Source organism: Tubulanus polymorphus, chromosome 5 (assembly GCF_964204645.1).
Source record: "Tubulanus polymorphus chromosome 5, tnTubPoly1.2, whole genome shotgun sequence".
In the NCBI taxonomy this organism is placed as follows: Eukaryota; Metazoa; Nemertea; class Palaeonemertea; order Tubulaniformes; family Tubulanidae; genus Tubulanus; species Tubulanus polymorphus.
The window spans coordinates 12,651,630-12,666,155 of NC_134029.1; the positions used below are offsets into that span (position 1 = coordinate 12,651,630).

At 37.0% G+C, this 14,526-nt stretch overlaps 1 protein-coding gene across 1 annotated transcript in view; it reads left to right on the plus strand.

The window, feature by feature from the left end:
* The window catches only part of LOC141905684 (coatomer subunit epsilon-like), an 85,841-nt gene that overhangs the window by 42,138 nt on the left and 29,177 nt on the right, over positions 1-14,526 (plus strand). The gene's annotated exons all lie outside the window — the stretch shown is intronic.

Genomic DNA, 14,526 nt, shown 5'->3' on the forward strand with positions numbered 1-14,526 from the left:
TTAACCCACAGAATGCATCATCATTTGCCATTTTATGAAAAGCTGACAGGCTGGCCATAGTGCCTCTTGGGGCTCTTGTCTTTCAAACTACATTTCATCAGCTCCTGTCCAAAATTATTATCAGAAGCATTTATTTGACAATTGTAAAATCTCTGGCTGGAAAGTATTGGCACTCTTCCAATTTGCGCCTTTCATAATCACATCAAGGGACCCCAAGCTGTATACATTTTTTAAACCGCTGCTCTGCGTGTACTATGCGCCGACCACACACTGATATAGACCCGAGCAGTAGACAGAAAGTTTTTGATCCACCGCGAAAGCATGTCAGTAGAAACTGGTTTATAAGGCCGGGCAAAACTAATCAGTAACTTAGAATCTGACCTAAATTGCGCCATCAGATGAATATATCTCATGAGGTGCTTCAGCACACATTAATGTGGTGACCTGGTATTTTGGTTTTTAACACATCTCGTATGGCAAACACAGTTCATCGTTAATGTCCAGGCACAAAAATCCAATTAACTCAAAGTCTGTAACCTCTGACCAGAAGCCAGCGCCAGCAACGTAACAGTTTTAAAAGTCAAATCCTTCAAGCTAAGTTCAAAGCTAATGTACTCGTGTACCTTAGAACAACAGACACATCCCACATTTTCGAACATCTCAGAAGTGTCAGTCGCGCTTCAAAAACCCCCTTCATGAAGCGTTTAACTAACGGGTCGTCACTCAGAGTGGGTCCCCCGATAGCTGAACAAAAACTGGATACTGCTGAACGAGCGGTGTTTAAAGTCCACAGACGAAAAATGCGATCAATACCCCTCGCATTACACATGGCTGTCTACTTTAGAGTGTCACCCTTGGAGTTAAAATCAGTGATGGTTCTACCAACATGTGCATTAGACTGGGATACCACAGCTGTTTGTTCCAGTTTGGTACCACCACTTGACCCTTCTTCGCGGAACTTTTCATGGGTGTCCCCAGGGTTTTTTTTTGGGGAATTCGTTTTTGGGAATGGAGGGAGTCTGGGGGTCCTTCCCCACAAAATGTTTGAAAATTTTGTGCAAGCAGGCACGTTTTGGTGCAATCAGAGGCGGAAAGGTAGACTGGTTCCTGTTTACTTTGCATGTGCCGCCGTTCGTCAACATTTGAAAATACAAAAAAGGGGGTTCGTTTGAAGCACCGAACTCCCCCTAGGGACCCCCACTGCTTGGTTTTTGGGAAATGCTTGGATAACACTGAAAGGATGGAAACAATAGAAATTTAAATTTCCCAATGACATGGAAAAAGCATTAATAGCTAGTGCATCAGGATAGATATAGGATACGTACGCCTATAGGATACATATGGCTTCAATTGAAAATTTAGCCTAGACGGAAAAAGGTCAATCTGTATTTCACAATCCAAAACATTCTGGATCAATTTAAAGACAATCGGATTCAATTATCCATTCTTATTACCCGCTTCTCGGTCGGAAAATGTTACCAATTTGGGGCTCCTCTCTGCCAAGGAAGTTCAATAAATGTTAATTTTATGCCATTCACAATACTCAAAACTTCTCTATGTCTTGTTATTTTATTCCATTCCTCCAGATCGGTTAATGCCATTTTGCTCAGAGGGGTTTTTGAGTCCCGGCCTCTCAGCAGTTTGTCAGTCATACGGGTGATGCAAACAGCCCTTTTCACAATGGCTCCTTGTAAATGTGCCATCCTCAAATCTCGCTTAAGGAGAGTCTTGTTTAACCCATTAGCACTCAAGCCGCCCATATCCGCCCTGCCTATTACTCCTCAAGTGCCCACATCCGCCCGGCACTTTTTTCGTATGCTGAACCCAATATTTCGGATTTGAACCCAATAGCTTATGATGAACTAGAAACCTAAGTCCTTGAAATACCAGACAGAAATCAACATCCTCCCATTTCAATTTCTTGAGTATTTCGAATTTGAACAGGTCACATCTGAGCGCTCACTTCAAATCCAAGTAAGTTTGGATGAATTTCGGGGGCCAAAAGGACATGATTTTGGTGGCCCACCTCATCAAATCTTACATCATAGCCTTGACTATTTACTACAAAGCCTTGACTTTTTACTACAAAAAAACACTAACTTGCAAGATGGCCGTCCTATGACCTTTTAAGTGCCCAAAAATGTCAATTTTGGCCGGGATTGTGGGTCCTGTAGCTTCGTACTGGTTTGCCATTTCTCATTGCAATTTGTGATGGGTATGCTTTAGAATTCTTTAGAAAGGGATGTTTTAGACAGGTATTTTTGATCAGCCAATTATGATGCAATTGGCGGCCATCTTGGTGTCATCAGTACTCATTTGTAGGTTGGAAAAAGTTTCTCCACATTACCTAAGCATATTGTGTTAATATAATCAATTGGAAAGTTGTAGCCCATAAAGTGTTCTATGATGTTAGTGAGTTTCGAGGTCATTGGTTTGTGTATATGGCCACCAGGGGGTGTTGAATAATACAATAACTTAGGGTATTTCTATATTATATTTGAACCTTTGTATATTTTGTTACCACAATCAATTGCAAAGTTGTAGCTCATGACATCTTCCATGATTTTGGTGAGTTTTAAGGACATTAGTTATTCTATATGGTCACCAGGGGGCATTGATTAGTATTTCCTTATTAGATTGGTACCCAGGCATATTTTGTTACCATGATCAATTACAAAGTTGTAGCTCATGACATTGTCTATGATTGTGGTGAGTTTTTAAGGAAATCAGTGATTCTATATAGTCACCAGGGGGCTTGAATAGTAGAATAACTTAGTATTTCCTTGTTAGGTACGTACCTAGGCGTATTTTGTTACCATGATCAATTGCAAAGTTGTAGTTCATGACATGTTTAGTATAGTATAGTAGTTTATTTGTCACCATCAATATGTACAAGATTAATAATAACAATAGTAAATTACAAACAATGAGGTGACAGGAGCCTGAACAGAGCCATAAAGGCTGTATATCCAAAAGGATGTTCAGACACCTTGAACACAAAGAACAAATTAAAGAAAAGAACAAATGAAGAGGGATGAGTTGATGAAAAATTAAGATAAATTTAAATCATGCAGACGTGTATGAATTAGGATAGTATTTTGTATAAGTATCTATTTTGTATCAATATTGGTTAAAAATATCTCTTTTGAACCTACTAACGAGGGTGTTTATAGTTGGAGCGGACTTAATGAGTAAAGGTTGACTTTGCCAAATTGAAGGAACTTTACAGAGGAATGACTTATTCAAAATGCTGGTTTTGTGCAGGGATGAGAATTCCCCGCGGATCCGCGGTTTCCCGCGGATTTCAGTATTGAAAAATATCGATTTTCCAAATAGTCCAAAAATGATGTAAAAGTATGGGGGGGGGGGGTTGATGATCTCACTCAATTGGTCCGGCGCGATTGGTAATCAGGTGAACCGTAAAAGCGTTCAGTGCCTGTTTTACTTATCGTCACGTAAAAGTATCGCATTTCAATGCATATTCATTGCAACACAGTGATTTTGTATGTACATTTGTACTACGATGAGTGTGTAGCCTATGTGTTTTATCGATCGGTTGCAGACACTCACGCACAGCAACAGTAGTAACGTATATAGGTCTACTTACTGTTGCTGCGTGTGTGTGGCGAACGCTTTCGGATATTATACACTACTTGGTGATGATTTTTAGTGAGCATTCATCGGCGCATTTTTACTGCAATAATTCAGGGCTCGACCCGTAATGCATGAGATGCTGAATGTCATCAAATGAGGATGTACCACATTGGAACTAGCCATTACCTTCCAAAATATAATAGTCGTTCATGGGTTCAAGATCGCTCTAAGTGCTCGGAAAACGTATTAAATTTCTAAAATTTTCTTGGGGGTGGGCCCCCAAACCCCCCCGAAATAGCTTCGCGCCTTAGGCGCTCGCTGGTTCGCGTATGTCACTCGAGAAAAATAACCCGCGGATTTTACAGGTCGGCGTTCTCATCCCTGTTTGTGGGCTTGGATTCTAGGGTGGTTTCGAGCTCTAGTATTATATCTATGATTAAAGGAATTTCTATTGAATAAATTTACAATTGGTTGCGGAAGTTGGTTATAAACAAATCCATATGCAAGTTTGATAAGTTCTAAGTTTATCATATCTTCAAACTTCAGAATCGTGAACTTTTTAAAAAGAGGTGAGGTAGAGGCGTTGTATTTAGCACAACCAATAACACGGATTGCTTTCTTTTGTAATTTGGTTAAAACATTGACTTGCTTCTTTGAGATTAATGGGCCCCAGAGAGATAAACAGTATGCTAGATGAGAGTTTATGTAACTGAAGTAAAGCAATCGCTTTGACCAGCTTGGTAAAAGATTTTTCACACATTTCAATAGGTAAATATTCTTATTCAGCTTAGAACAAAGAGATTTCACGTTACTTTCAAATGTAAGTTTATCATCAATCCAGCAGTCCTAAAAATCTATGCGCATGAACAAACTCGATTTGGCTATTTTCAAATTTTAAAGTGGGATTGTCAATTCTTAGATGATGTGGTTTAATACAAAGTCCAGCAGATTTTGTTATATTGAGCGTGAGTTTATTTGCCCTGAACCAATTCATAGCAATTTTGAAGTCGTCACTTAGATGTTTAGTTATTTTTTCAGTCTTTCCCTACAATTAGAAGTGTGTCGTCGGCAAATAAAATAGCTTTGAGGTTGTCTAGATTATGACTAAGATCGTTTATATACAACAAAAATAGGAGTGGCCCCAAAACCGATCCCTGCGGAACTCCGTAATCAACAGTGTTGATTTCCGATTCAAAGCTATTATATTTGACATAAATTTTCCGTCCATTTAAATAACTCTTGAACCAATCATATGCAATTCCCCGAATTCCATAATGATAAAGTTTGTTTAATAAAATATCTATGTCAAGTGAATCAAATGCTTTAGACAAGTCAAGGAATATTCCAATTGCTTTGTCATTATTATCCAACCCACTTATACAATTCCCTAATAATTCCATAATGGCATGAGTGGTGCAGTGATTGTGACGAAATCCATATTGACTATTCTAAATGTTATTAGATTTGATTAGGAAGCGGTAAAGCCTAGCGTGCATAATTTTTTCTAGAATCTTAGATAATACAGGTAAGAGAGAAATCGGTCTATAGTTAGTTTGCTCCTTTTTTGAACCTCCTTTATGTAGCGGAATAACTTAGGCTACTTTCATATTTTCAGGTACATGCCCTTCAACTAAAGACTTATTGAATACAATTGATAACGGTTGACTGATTTGATTTGCAATGAATTTCAGAAAGTAATTACTTAAGTCATCGTGACCAGAGCTATTCTTATTAGGCAAATAATTGATGAATTTAATTATTTCCTCGGGTCCAGTTGGAAATATAAAAATAGAACTTGTATTAGAGCCATCTAAAAAAGATTCATAATTTTCACTCGAATGACGTATCTTCTCAGCATAGGATTTACCAACAGAACTAAAAAACTGACAGAATGAGTTGGCAATTACAAACGGGTCCTTGACTGGTTGACCTTGAATATCAAAAGTATCACTTATAATAGAACTCTTGTCATTGTGTTTACCTATAGAACATCTTAAAATATTCCACAGTTTTCTACTATCACGTTTAAAGGTTTCCACTCTGTTAGAATAATAAGTTTTTTTGCAGCTCTTTTTAAATGATTGTACTTGTTTCTATATGATATATAATTTTTGTATTTTACACTACTCTTATCTGTACCAATGATTGCTTTATATAATCTGTCGCATTTCTTTGAGCATTTTAAAAGGCCGGGAGTCATCCAAGGTTCAATGATTTTGACTGATTTGAGTTTCTTAGTTTGTTTTGGGGCAATTTCATCCAATATATCATGCAATTTGTTTATTATGAGATTGTAGCCGTTTTCAGAATTCATAGTTTCAAGATTATTCCAATTAAACTTAGTCGTATTCTGTTAATGTTTCCTTCATTTAGGTCTCTGACATGAATTCTTTCTTGTGTTATTGTTTTATGAGTAACTTTTTTGATTGAAAGTACGCATGGCAAATGGTCAGAGGAATGTGTTAATAAGATTGCAGATTTTGCAGAACAAATATCTTGACTAACATAGATATTATCGATAAGTGTTGCTGTGTTTTTAGTTATTCTAGTAGGTCTTATAATAGTTGGTAAAAGGCCATTGTTTACGTTGATTTCAAAAAACTTATTTGTATTATGATGACTATTTATTTTCAAGTAATCCAGATTTTGATCCATCCCTATCACAACTGACTTATTTTCAGAGTCTAGTGTATTTGTTATGAGTTGATAATAATCACTTAAAAACTGTTTTTCACTTTTACCCGGCACGCGATAAATTTCTCCAATAATCAAATTTTTAGAATCACAACAATTAATCTCAATGAAACAGCTTTCAAAAAATCCTTCTTTGAATATACTAAGGTCATCCCTGGTATTGAATGAAATACTATCTTTTATATAAATACAAACACCACCACAAGCCATTGACTTGCGATGTTTCTCAACCATAACATACCCAGGTATCTTACAAAGGGACTTATTATTATTGGTGATAAACGTTTCACATAGTAAAAGTACATCAATTTCGAATTGTTTCCTCTTACAATTATCGATCAATAGCTTAACATCATTTAACTTGCTGAAGACACTATGAATATTGTGGTGAACTATATTAAATTTTGAATCACCTGTTCCAATAGATCCAATTTCAGATACATCTAGATAAGGACAATCAGATCCGGTTAAACTAAAATCTTCGTCTATTAGATTATTCAAGTTAAACTGTTCCATAGTCTCAAGATCACTCATCCGCTTATCAAAAATATTATTCAAACACATTGATCAGCATTATAAGTCTCGCAGTAGTAATGTACTATTCTTATCCTGCATGAATTCAAAAACATGATATAATGAACATGTAAAATGAACGTGGTCATAGCTATTATGGAACCAGAATAAACAATAGAATTTCCGTTCTATATGACGAGTCATTGTTTTCGCAAAACAATTATTGGTTGGCGCGCCCAGAGTTTTCGAAACTAAGCGAACTCGTTATTTTTTACCATTCAGGATTCTACCAAATTCCGCGTAACCGTTTACGTTAAACTTTTTCCCATTAATGATCGCAGTAATCCGACCGTCAAACGACCATGACGCGCTCACGTTTTCATGGTTGTATAAGAACTTTAGAAATTCCGCTCTACATTTTGTGAGATCCTCGCAAATACGGGTTTTCGTACCTTTGAGGTTACGCCTTTGTTTGAGTACGCGTTCTTTGTCCAGATGTCTACCGAACTTAATGATGAGTGGTCGCGGTACTCGGGGATCGATAGACGGTTTACCAATCCTATGCGCGCGATCGATTAGATTGTCTGAAATTAAAATATCCAATTTTTCTTTGAAAAAAAATGAGGTGCATTTGGTAACTGAATCTTCATCGATACTCTCCGTTAAGCCAAAAATCCGAACTGAATTACGCCTTGTGTACATTTCTAGTTCTTCTGCGTAAGCTTCGAGATCTCTAGTTTGAGCCTGGCTGTTGGAACCTTTATTTTCCAGTTCGACAATTTGTTGCTTGATGAGATTTACAGAAGCACTCATTTTCTCGACGGCTGTCTCCATATGACTTTTGAGATCGTCCTGTGATTTCCCGAGATCAAACATAAGAGAATCCAATCTGTCCATCTTATCGTTTATAATGATCGTTAATTCCCTCCTAAACGACGAAAGCACCGAGTTGACCAACGATTCTAGAATACTGCGGACACCTTTGCTGTTGAGGACTTCTAAAATCTTTACATCCAAAAGTTCGTCCTGTAGAGATCGTTCGGAAGGCAGGGTCTCAAAAACATCATCGGCTGCAGTTTTTTCGTTTTCATTTTCATAGACTGGTTCTTGATGAGAACGGGTTCTGGTTGAGTGTCTTTTACGATCCGGTTCATTGGATGCGTTGGAACTTGCAGAGCCGGAGCTGTTTCGACTTTGTTTACGTTTTGTTCTGCCCATTGTCGGATCTGGCTTGACAACTATGAGCAAACACGAGTACGAGTCACCTCTTAGCGCAAGTTCACGTTATATCGCCATGTATGGCGTCGGATTCAAATGAATTTTAATAATAAATCCATATGATCGATTCGTAAATAATGATCACCGATATTTTGTCGATGTGCTAATTACATCCTCATTAGCGTTTTGGAATCCTTAACGATTCAGTGTGAAAATCCATCCGGTTCCAGTGAAAGAACTTGCTAAAAACTCATGTTTAACGGAACCAACAAAAAACGTGTCTGCCCCCGGCAAAGCCTCGGCAGTGAAATGTTTTATAATTGTGGTGAGTTTCAAGGTCATTGGGTTTTGCATATGGTCACCAGGGGGCATTGAGTAGAGTAACTTAGTATTTCCTTATTAAATTGGTAACGAGGCATATTTTGTTGTCACAATCAATTATAGAATCGTAGCTGCTGACACGTTCTATAATTGTGGTGGGTTTGGAGGTCATTGGTTTTTATATATGGTCACCAGGGGGCGTTATATATTGAAATTGTTAGATTGTTGAGCATTTGAAACCACTGCCCAAATGGGCATGGTGTCCCTGGACCCCTAGTTTATGTAGTGTGGTCTTTGGGAAAGCTAAAATGGGCTTGTCTTTTCATGTAAAGATATATTAACAGAAAATAAACATTATCCCCACATAGCCTATACCATCTTAACTATTTAAAACTTGTTACATTGTTACAATGTGAATCTGTCTATAAAACTTTGAATACTGGTTCATTCTTTTTCTACTGTGTCATGAAGGTATAAGGCCCGTGGGCCTCTTGTTATGCTACAGCTGAGCTCTGCCATAAAGCCTTTTCTTTGGCCCATCTGGTTTTTGTCAATGGCCTGGCTGATTGATAATCATTTGTATGCTTAAAGAGCTTATGCCATCAAAATCAAATATTGTGTAAAATTCATTTTAAAATGTGATGTATTCACAAATTTCAAATATGAAACTGGTTTGAATTATAGTTCAGCCATTACTGAGAAATATGACTTTTAAATCGGCAATTTCAGCACGTGCTCACTGTTATTATTTATCTTAGCAGGTGCGTGTTTTTTGAAGTCATCTCTGACAAACGCTCGCAGCTTCCAGTCATTTCACTAGATATTTCATGCAATATTTTATCATTTGGGAGTGATTTCAATTAATAAACTCTTACCGTTGTATAGTGTTGCTACTGTTGTATATGACATGATAATCGTATATAAGTGAGTAGCGCTGTAGGTCAGTGAATACGGTAAACAAATGATGTTTATTTTATCGATTATACATAGGCTACGCATACTAGCGCGCTCACGTGCTTGTTAGCATTGGTTGACGTCTATGACGTCATGCCAATGCTAGTAAAATGGATGGAAAATAGTAGTACGAAAAAATAGCGCCGACTCTTCTCATTTTCATAGTAACTTCAAATTGTCACTCCGTTCACGTAAAACATTAGAAACAGCTGAAAATGATTAAAAAAAAATGTTTCAATTATTCCCCACAACATAGCGTCGCCAGATTTCTGATTTAATGGTCCAAAAAGTTATTCGATCGCATTTTTCTCATTCATTATCTGGTAGATGAGAGCAGGTTAAACAATCGCGTAGCAATATGTCCGCATTGACATTGGCAGTAAAGAATGGGGAACAGCCTCTTCTGAATAGAAAAACATAAAATTATGTACCTCCGGTTTATAAATATCACAGTGTTTTGATATCACTGTTATTCCAACTATCAGTATTCATGGGATTATTTGGGATTAATTCTCAGCGTCAGAATACGTATTTCTAGAGCAGTGGAACGACAGTGTAACGTCGTTAATATATTTGTGACTTTCTTAGTATCACTTGTGATAGGGGAAATCTAGCTAAGTAGAGCGACAACCAAAGAAACACGTAAACACCTGAAATTCCGAGAGGAGAAGCAATGTTAGTTTATTGAACCATCAGATGAAACTCTATGCAATAATACATGTAGCTATTTCATATAAATCACAATTAATCAATTTACTAAATATACAATCGTTTAGCTAAACTTACATATAAATATATATAAATATTTTCATATTAATAATATAATAATACGTATTTATGGTTTGGATATCGCAAGCTCAAATATCAAAATAAACTTTATAAAGAGGCCTGAACATATAAAAATAATAAGGTTTAGATCTTACCTGAAATTCCGAGAGGAGAAGCAATGTTAGTTTATTGAACCATCAGATGAAACTGACCATTTTCGGACAGTTCTCAACCTTGATGGTTTTGGCTCCTCCCCTTGGATCAGGGCACATACTCAAAATCTCATTGGCTAAGGGTCTCGTTACCCTGGCGATCTGTGTTGTGTTAGTTTGTGAGCACCAAACATTTGGAGTAATTATCAACGTATTGTCTTAAAGATTTGCTCGACTAGTTTTGTCGAGCTGTGAACAATATGTGTCCAGACAGTTCGTCTCTCTTTTAAAACAAAGGACAGATGTCATAAAGTTATATACGCTTTATACTAGATGTAACTTGAAAGAAATACACTTTCTAAAAAAATAATAATTCAAGGAAATTGTCATCATAATTAGAAAGCTGAACTAACGCTGATTAAAACTATGTCCAATATGATGTATGTAACATATATAATTGATGAATAACGTATAGAAATGAATTAGTAAAATAGAGCTTGTTATATCCTCCCCTAGTATATCTTTGGCTTTCGTCCCCGAAAGCGCGAAGAAAAAATGAACATTATATGTGAAAAGTTTATAGCGAACACAACATTACGCGAACACACTGAACGCAAATATACCATAAATGAACCATAAGGATAAACATGCAAAATATACAAGTGAAAAGAAAGCAATTGATTTAAAAATGCCATAACATAATGCGTTAGGCGTATATAATATTTTTTTTTTTTTTTTTTTAAAGAAACTAACCCCATATTTAATATTTATACATGTATTAATGAACAAGATATCATAAACATTGTAGCTACTAGTGGCTATACTGTTGCCGCGGCTTCTTAGGAGCCTATTAACATACATACGTAGTAATTAGCATATTATTTTGGTCAGTATCGGAAACAAATAGCGCAATACTGAAATTACAAGTACTGTACTGACAGAAGAAGTTTTTCTGTTTGACATAATGAGATATTATTTTATATCATTCATTTGTTATACGTTTGATTTCATTCAGTACCTTGTAGCTAAAGATAAATACACATATTATTATTTGATAACACAAAGTCATACATTTCGTTACCATAGTCACATTAATCGTTTAACATTCTGGTACATGGACCATGCATCAATTGACATAAACATACAGAATAATTTTGAAATAACACGATGTCATAATAAAGTAATAATAATGAGATCTAACATACGTGTGGAGCAGTATATATACATCAACTAAGTATGTTACTTGTAAATTTCGACTAAACCACTTCGCCTAAAATTTGATGACGCTGGCGCGGTGTATTGGTATCCTGCCATAATTCAGATATGACATGCTTATCTGTTAGCGGAGGGCGAGATAATAGGATAGCTCTATTCTGATGAATAAGGACAAAGTGAGCTGAAAACGTAACTTTCGAATAAATGATACGGCGCGCGTGGAGGGCTTGAAAGAATGATAGGCGCAACTTAGTAGGAACGGCGTAAACGATATCATTGATTCTGTTTTGTACCAAGAAATTACTCCAGACCGCAAGCAGTTTATAATTAGGGCCGCTAGAGACTGTTAGATCGGTTATTTTCGGTGTGGTAATATGTAGGAAAGTAGGACAAAGTACAAAATTCAATATAGGAATATGTATACAAGATGACGTATTTGACAACTCTAAGACAAGCGTAGTATGAGGTCTATATATAAATGTCATATGCAGTTTCCGAATAACCGTAATAATACCAATCAGTAGCAAAAGTGCACACAGGCCATAAAGCGCATATTGAACAAGAGTGTGTACATCTATAGCAAGAGTGTTAGAAGTGGTTTCAATTACTCGACCTTTGAAGTGAAATTCAGGAATATCTGTGGCCGCTTTAGCCGAATGAAAATTTTGTAGAACAGCTATGGCCGTGGCCATGGATCGTAACCGGAACTGCTGGTAGACTACAATCAAAAATAAAACACCGACGCAACCAAGCGCTGCCGAAGCGATGTAAGTGTCCCAGCCCTGACCAGACATGTCTATAGCAATGTCACCTGAGGCGAAGGAGTCAGCTAAAGTTTTGTATATATTATTATCCGAGTTTATAGCTTTGGCTATACGTTTCAGACTCAAGTGTTCAGATTTATCATTAGCTAGCAGCGAAGTCATTGAATGATTGTAAATATTAAACTCGGGAGGTGTGAACACCATAGGTTTATCGTATCGCGTATTAGCATAAATAGTCTGATGTAGCGTTTCGTCGAAAAAAGATTGTATGACTGCTAAATTGATCGGATGAATCTTAGTTATGTTAGATTTAGGACGACAAGCATTTAAGCGCGGTCTAAGTTGTAAAGCCTGAGTGTGAACTCGACACAGACATGGAATATGTAGCATACAAAAATTGCAGCCTTTAAGTTGTTTTTCTGATTTATCACAAGACAAGCGTATAGACGGAATTTTATAAACGAGCAGTTCCGAAGGATTAAGTTCCATAATAAGTGGTTTTACATTGGATAATTGTACCCGAAAGTCACAGAGATCAAGGATCTTGGATTTGCGACCTATGAACAACAATGACGAACAAGATAATTCGGTAAAAGACGTGAGCGCTTTGTTTAGCGGGCATTGATAAGCTGAGCCTATTTTAGTACATGATTGTAAATCCGATGATGAGAAATCTGAATAAAACTGTAAATCTTTGGAGGCGATAAAGTAAGGAGGCAGATCTAGTAGCTGCGTGGAATGATCCGAACTATCATTTATCGGAACCGGAAAAGAAGTAATTTTATATAGTTGTAGACTAGGTTCCAGTGACGTAATAGGAAACTTGATACCGATAACAATAGCTGAGCCATTTCTAGTGAAGACGATCTCGGCCAAATCATAATAATATTGAGGATCCTTTTCTGCCAATATAAAACCATGGTAATCTGAAGCAAGTTCAGCATTAATCCTAAAAATGGTGTCTTTGATAATATTTTGCGGTATCAGAGCTGGAGATAATTTACCTCTAAGTAATTCGTATACAGCCTGCTTTATTTCAAGTAATTGTAATTCGGCCTGTTGACTTGCTTCGACATAATTGGTGTACAAGACATTAATTTCTTCGGATGCTTTGGTAAGTTCATTTGTTGTATCCTGGAAGCGTGTGTACAAATCGGATATTGCTTTGTGATTAGACTTGATACCCCTAAATGCTAGATCAGTACGTTTGGACGAGGTTGCCATATACGAGGATAAATGCTTGCCATGGCGCTCAAATGTGGAAGCCATTTTTCGAGTGCGCTTATTGAGGGCATTGATGTGTTGTGCAAGGAGCTCTACATCATGAAGGGTGGCCGTGCCAAAAAGAGTACGCGAAAGCTGACCAATGAATCCTAAAATAGCAGTGCGACGGCTTCGAGACTTTCCCATAGGTTTAGCCTGTACAGGGACCAAGTCCTGTATCAACTTATCTGTATGCTCGATGTGACTGTTTAACCTAGTCAGAAGCTCATTTAAATGAATGGCAGTTTTTCTTCTGAGGGAACAAACCGGACTCTCAGCGACACAATCTCCAAATACAGGCAAATTCATAGGTTCAGGCAACGAGAAGCTGAAAGTTTGAAGCCAAAATTCATTTTTCTGACCCATTGTTCCCATATGTTGAAATATCACTCCATAATTCAATGGTTGTTCGAACGCGTGACTCGTATTGACGAAAGTAAAAACGACCAGGATAAAAAACAAACGGACCAAGACACCTGAGGGAAAAGAAAAAAATATATATAAGGACAAGATAAGTAGGCGAAAAAGAGCGGTTGACGTCGGACCACTTAGCACAGTTGAACCCTACTAGTTCTTATACTAAATATAATGATTCAAATCCTACATGTCAAGGCACACATTTAAGTTTACGAGACACAAATATGGAGATAATGGGTTCAACATTGAAAAGGTCGAATCAGCCTGAATCGAAGTGTATATAATCAGTTTAATTTATTTTCGCAAATATGAGGTGTTAAATTTGATTGAATGGGAAGAAATTTACTTTTGATGATGTAGCCAAACAAATTAGGTTTATAATGAGCTGAGAGCACTGAGATTTAAGTCAAGTCAGCACTGAGATTTAAGTTGTGGCTGTTCTTTTGAAACATGAGCGCTTTCTACGTTTACCATCTAGCGTATGTGTACGGAAGTATTCCCGTTTTGCGTCCTCATTCAAATCGGTATCGGAAACCCAGGAAGGTTTGGAACCACACGACCACTTAACATAGAAAAGCCTTTTGCCTTGCGCGTGCTTCATTCTAAGAATTTTATCGATGTTGTAATAAGTATCATCGGGTTGTGACACTGCT